Source organism: Paramacrobiotus metropolitanus, unplaced genomic scaffold, assembly GCF_019649055.1.
Source record: "Paramacrobiotus metropolitanus isolate TYO unplaced genomic scaffold, Prichtersi_v1.0 Parri_scaffold0000218, whole genome shotgun sequence".
Classification (NCBI taxonomy): Eukaryota; Metazoa; Tardigrada; class Eutardigrada; order Parachela; family Macrobiotidae; genus Paramacrobiotus; species Paramacrobiotus metropolitanus.
Genome location: NW_026570438.1, coordinates 39,660 through 45,659, shown reverse-complemented (window position 1 = coordinate 45,659; position 6,000 = coordinate 39,660).

Below are 6,000 nucleotides of genomic sequence, written 5' to 3'. Positions count from 1 at the left end.
TTTAAACAAGTTGTTCTTTATGAGTTCTAAGAGAAAATCGACGCACCTAAAGTTTCCCGTAGGCATAGCATAGGACTGAATCCACGGTTTGGTTTCAGGTTTTACACAGAAATCGTATGCTTTGTCTACGACAAATTAAAATGTCTCGATTGTCTCTTAGATCTGACAAAAAATTTGTTTGTTTGGTATCAAAATTCTTGAATTTGTTTTCTCTTTCGTTTAAGATGTCGGTTGATGGTTTTAACTGGAAATGCGCAAGGTGCAAGTGTTAAAATTCTTGCGCGTTTTCTGCTTATTGGTCATTTGGTCTTGCCAGTTTCTTTTGATTGGTCATTCGGTCGCGGAATAAATGTAGCGGTACCCCAGTGGAGGGTTTCTTAATTCTTCGCACGTGCCATTTTTTCCTCATGTGAAAACGATCGATTTCTGGTCGAGGGCGTACCTGTTACTTTTTCTGTGCCCTATCATTTTTTTATTATGGCTGATAACGATGCGGTAAGGGCGGTCGTAATTACAGTTACAGAGGATTCATTGCCACTGGAATGACACCGATGGATTGCCAGCGCTCGAACGCAACAACACAAGTTCACGGCATGTTTAATGACAAGGCATACAGGATTCTAAGTACGGTTGTCAGCAAGGGCTAACTGTTCAAATAAAGTACACGATGGATTCTAGAAACTCCAGTGATAGACAACTATGGCCGGTAAAAATATGATCAGAATTCATCACACGTAACTGGGTGGTCTTATGGGTGGTACAAAATGCTGGCAGGGGGTAAAACGTGGCAGTGGCACCTGCCAGTGGCACTGCCAATGGCATGGCAAGCGATAAAACCTGGAGACTCTGGCAACTGGCAAACGATAAAGCCTGGCAGATGCCACATAAAATGTGGCACCACTTACGGGAAGCGGGTTCGGAATGGTTGACCAAACCCATAGTTTTGAAAACGTCGCCAGCACACAAACAGTCAAATTGATAGTGCTAACAGCACCGCCATGTACAAAGTGCGTAAGCAAGCGCCGGCATAAAAATTTAAAAAGGTCAAATAGCATTTTGCCGTCTTCGCAAAGTGCCGCAGCGAACGCGACAATGCATCAGAATGAGCAATACTTTCCAAGATGGAAGACCTGGGGGTAACCTTAACAATAATTAAGTAGAAATAACCTAAACAACCATTGTTAGATACAGTCTAGACCCTAGAGTGCAATTACAAGTGCAACAACATCATTTTCTACCGGCGACGCTGTGATTGTAGTAGCAAAAATCAACGACATGTTCTGAATTAAAACCAACTTAAACTGCCATGAAGAATTTTGTAATATTGTTTTAGTAGAAGTATTCATGTGGCAGACCTCTCAAACTATATGAAAGAAAAAGTCAATACGAATAAAGCGTCCAACTGCCGCTACTACCAACGTGGAACGCTACCCCATCAATATTGTAAAGGTGCTCGTGTTACAGTATATCATCCATACGTGTAACTCTCTTTAACTGCGTTCTCATCGTAGAATGTAAAGGTCATCCATAATTTTTACTGCGTACCAGTGTTACCACCTAACCCTTTGCTTACCAGTAAGAATGTTCGCAACATGAATGTCATAATTATACAGTATAACCTGTGGGTGATTGACTGATAGGTAACCACAGTATCCCGCTCGCGCTCGACACAACAATTAATACGAATAAGCGCTCTTAATTGTACAGTAATCAGCTTACCTTTCGTAATTAGTTAATGTTACGCAGCTCTGCGACTAAAATCATAAACACGACAGTTAATTAAAAATTCATAATAACGATGATGATTTGTTTGGTGTAGTGCATTTGCCGCTAATAATGTTCAAGCAAATATCACGCTGACCAAAAAATTATATGTACGAGTATTCGCAAGTATTTGTTCGTAATTCGCAAGTATTTGTTTAATATTTATTGATAAGGAAACCTTTTAATTAACTTGTTAATTAACAAAGTTTATACTTAAGCTGCGATACGAGTACGTATAGCCGCTATGGCGTATAGTACCATTGTAGTGTATTTTAACTTTTTGAAAACTTTAAAGTGAGCGTCAATAATAATTACGACAAAAAAGAGGTGCCAACGCAAATTAAGCTATGTACAGTATAACTTACGTATATTGGCGTAGTTGTCGAAACTGAGAATGCATATACAGACCAATACGAATTTATCTCCCCGACTAAAGCTCCACGTAATCCGTCCCACAAAGATCCTATCCAACTTGATGAAGTCCATAATTGAAAAACGCGGCGGAAACGGAAGGAACCGGAATTGTTCGGTACTCAGAGCCTCGCAGATATTAAAAAGTGCCAACGCATCCGATTTTAACGTAAGTACGCATACTGTCACACACCGCTGCAGAATATGTTTCCGCTTGAATTAGTAATCGGTTTGTGTCATGATTCATTTTCGCCGCTATGTACGAGTACAACGGGTGAAGTAATAAGCTACCCAAACAGGAAGATAAGAGTCTGGCAGTTTGTCGAGCTACCGTGTGAATGCAAATGTGTGAATGCATATATAAGGCGCCGGTTTTTTTGTAATAACAGCAAAGTTCACATTCTCATATAACAAACAGTTGCTTCGAATGGAACTAGAGAAAAATAATTATTAAACAAAAACGCCAGACCGATAGCCACCTTGCGGGACCTGTGCTGTAGTTTGTAGTCAAGTACGATTTTAAAGCGTGTTACAAATGCGCGATTCACTCAGTAACACTTAAACAGCCATTTTCTCTACAGAAATCATCCCGTAATGTTTTATACAAGCAGTAGGATCACTATAGTTTCCCTTCCGGTCAGAAACTGTTGTCGTCAGTAACACGACATGGACTAAAGCGCTTTTGGGTACGTTTATTTGGCAGTACAATACCTAACTATTTCTTTAAATAATTCAATAATATCACTATACGAAGTGCCAGTATCACTATTCACTAGCTTTATTCGATCGATACGGATAATTATTAGTTTTCGATTGGTAAACATGCATGCAGAATTGGTATCGTAATAAATGATTTGTTATTAACAGTTAGCACGCGGGTAATCTAATGTATTACTTCAGTTACTTCTGATTAGCGGTTTGACGTAATAAAACTTTATCCCCGTAATTTTCCAATGTAAGTACAGATAGCCGTACTACAGTATTTAGCGGAAACATTTCGCTACGATTTTTGCCGCTACGCTAAGTCTACTATGGCAGACTTATTTTCTCTATTTAGGGCAATCATACAGGACAAAAGCTATTATTTATAATTTATATCGAAAGTTTATAATTTATGTGGATCGGTCGGCATCATGCCAAATTTCGTAAGCGTAGATTGTAAATAGTGTGCCGCGGCGCGCCATCGTATGGGGCTCAATATAACGGTGTAACCGGTTAATTTGTATTTTCTCGCTGTGTTAGTTTCTGCGAAAGAAATTACTGGGCAGCTTGTACACGTAAATACAATTTTGGATAATTCCGTAAAATCAAAGTCACACTCCAGTCTTCAGTAGGACAAGGGCCACTTAATGTTGTAGAGCACAAAGCGAGTTTTCATCCTTGATTTACTCGACTGTATTAAGTGGTAATAATGATACAAATTTGATGGACTACCACGTGTTTATATGCCTGCTTTGTTGCGTACTTGTACAGTTGTATTGTACTGTAAAGTCTGTAATGCACTAGTATGTTGCAGTGCAGCGGTTGCGGCAATGTGCACTGCGGCCATCCAAAACAAAAATAAGTGGTAAAATTAAACTAACAAACCAGTACATTGCTGCTGTTCTGAGCTTCTCTGTTCCAAATCTCTTTCATAAAATCATGCCAATTGCGTTTCGGATTTGGTAAACTAATATTTTAATCATATAATACTTTATTTCTCAATATGTACAAGGTGAGCTTCGCTCAACAAATATGATCAAATGATGAATATTTTAATATTTTATAGCTTGAGTTAACTTGCTTATGTGAACGCTAGGCGTTGCCTTTTATAAATTATACTGACTTTAACTTACTAGTACAAGTAAACTACCAAATAAGTGTACTGAAAAAATTAAGAAAAACACTTTCAACATGAGTACGCCTTCCGGATGTGCGGCGGCTGTTTCTGCGAAGGCGCTGTACAGACTGTACGGTTGAAACTGCTAAACGATTAATTCAAAGTATCATTAATATCGCGTGTGGCAGATGTAGTCTGCCAATAAACAGTATGTAAATATTAATTTTTATTACAGTGTCAAGGTTGTAGCTACAAAATACAGATAAAAAAAGGAGAAAACGATTTTGTCTGTTCTGAACTTTTGCGTTTAGATCTGTCTATTCTCTAGCGCGAAAAATATGGTAGTAAACTGAACTAAAAGTTTGTCTCATCCTGCCAGTACAGTTGCCGGCAACTGGACTCGGCATGCCGAATCTTCTTCACACTCCCTTTGATCTGGACGGTACAGTAACAAAAGTTTCACAATTGTTTTCGCACTTAATCATAATCAATGCAGTTAGAATACATGTACAGATACATATTACAAGCCGAGCACGGATGAATATAGGTTCACGTTCACGTTTAGTGGTAAATTAAATTCGTGTGAACTTTCTCATGCACAGTGCACTATACAGTAATGCAACTTTGTCAGAATGAAAACATTGTATTAAATTCAGCGAGAGCACTGAGAACATTACAGTAATCATTTATGAAATTTGGACTGTTAACAGGACTCTCAGTGTTACGTTTGCGGTTTACTTGTACAGTTGTACTAGGTTTGTGCGCCTATATCTTTTTTTAGATACCGACGGGGACTCGGACTGATGTATTCAATATTGGCAGAAACAAGTCGTTAAAATTTTTAATGCAGCTTGTAACTTTAGGTTAGGGACGTATTCCCTGAACAATAACCGAAGCACAGTGGTAGTAACTACGTATACTGTTGTCACTGTGCTTTTGCAGCGCATTTTGCAGTACACCACTATGTCCGCGGTTACAAAGCAGAGCAGCAAAGAGAGCTTTTTGCTAGTGGAATCAGCTTACCGGCCATGAGAATCGACCAACCGAATAAAAAAAAAAATTAATAATTCGATTAAAAAAATTAATTTCCAGCGTGGAAAAAATAATTTCGATAATTCGGACAGAAAAATCGTGATTGGCTGGTTTCAGTTAGCTGCTGGACCAATCACTTCACGCGAATCACTTTTGAATCTACCACGGTATTTTTGCTTCTCCAAAAGGTCTGAGTTCTGCAGAACAACTTTTTAAAAGTTTGCCACGGAAATCAAGTTGGGAAAACTAGTATCTTCGTTTTCGTACTAAAGTCATCTCTATCAACCAAGTCTGCACGAGTTGGCTTATCGATTTGCAAGTTGCACTTGAGTGCAGTGTACTAAGTGAACTATCGTACTGGTACCAACACAGAGCGAGCGAAGCGACGGCTGTTCACAACTTTGATTTTAATTCCGTTAACGCAGCATTCAAACACTCCACAGACTTTGCGCCCAGAAAATTACATTTTCCCGAATGAAAAAGAACAGCAGTACATGCGGATAAGCGAATAGGCAAACCAGTAAATAATTCAGGAGTATAGGATAACTGCAGGCGATTACTGATACTTTCCAGATTTAACTTCTGACCAAAGTTAAATGAACCAATCATATTAACAATACGATAATTTGTAACCATACAACGGTAACCACACTGACGTAATAAACTAGTGAAATAATGCAAGAGAGCGCAGGACTCCCGCCGAGATGTGCCGCCATTGACCGTAATCCGTCCATTAGCATACAGCTGGCAGTGACCTTTCATGGGATGCAGTGTCCGCAGGAGTAAGCCGGAAAATCTATGCGGTAGGTACTGGGCCATCGACAGTGTCTTCTCCAACTGGGCGAGGTCCAGGATACAGTTTAGTTCCGCAGTCGCCACAACATTTTTCACAGCCACTATCTGTTGATGCGAGTACAATTACCAGTACGTACAACTACACAAGTTCCTGCATTTTTAATTACCAAAAGATTCAC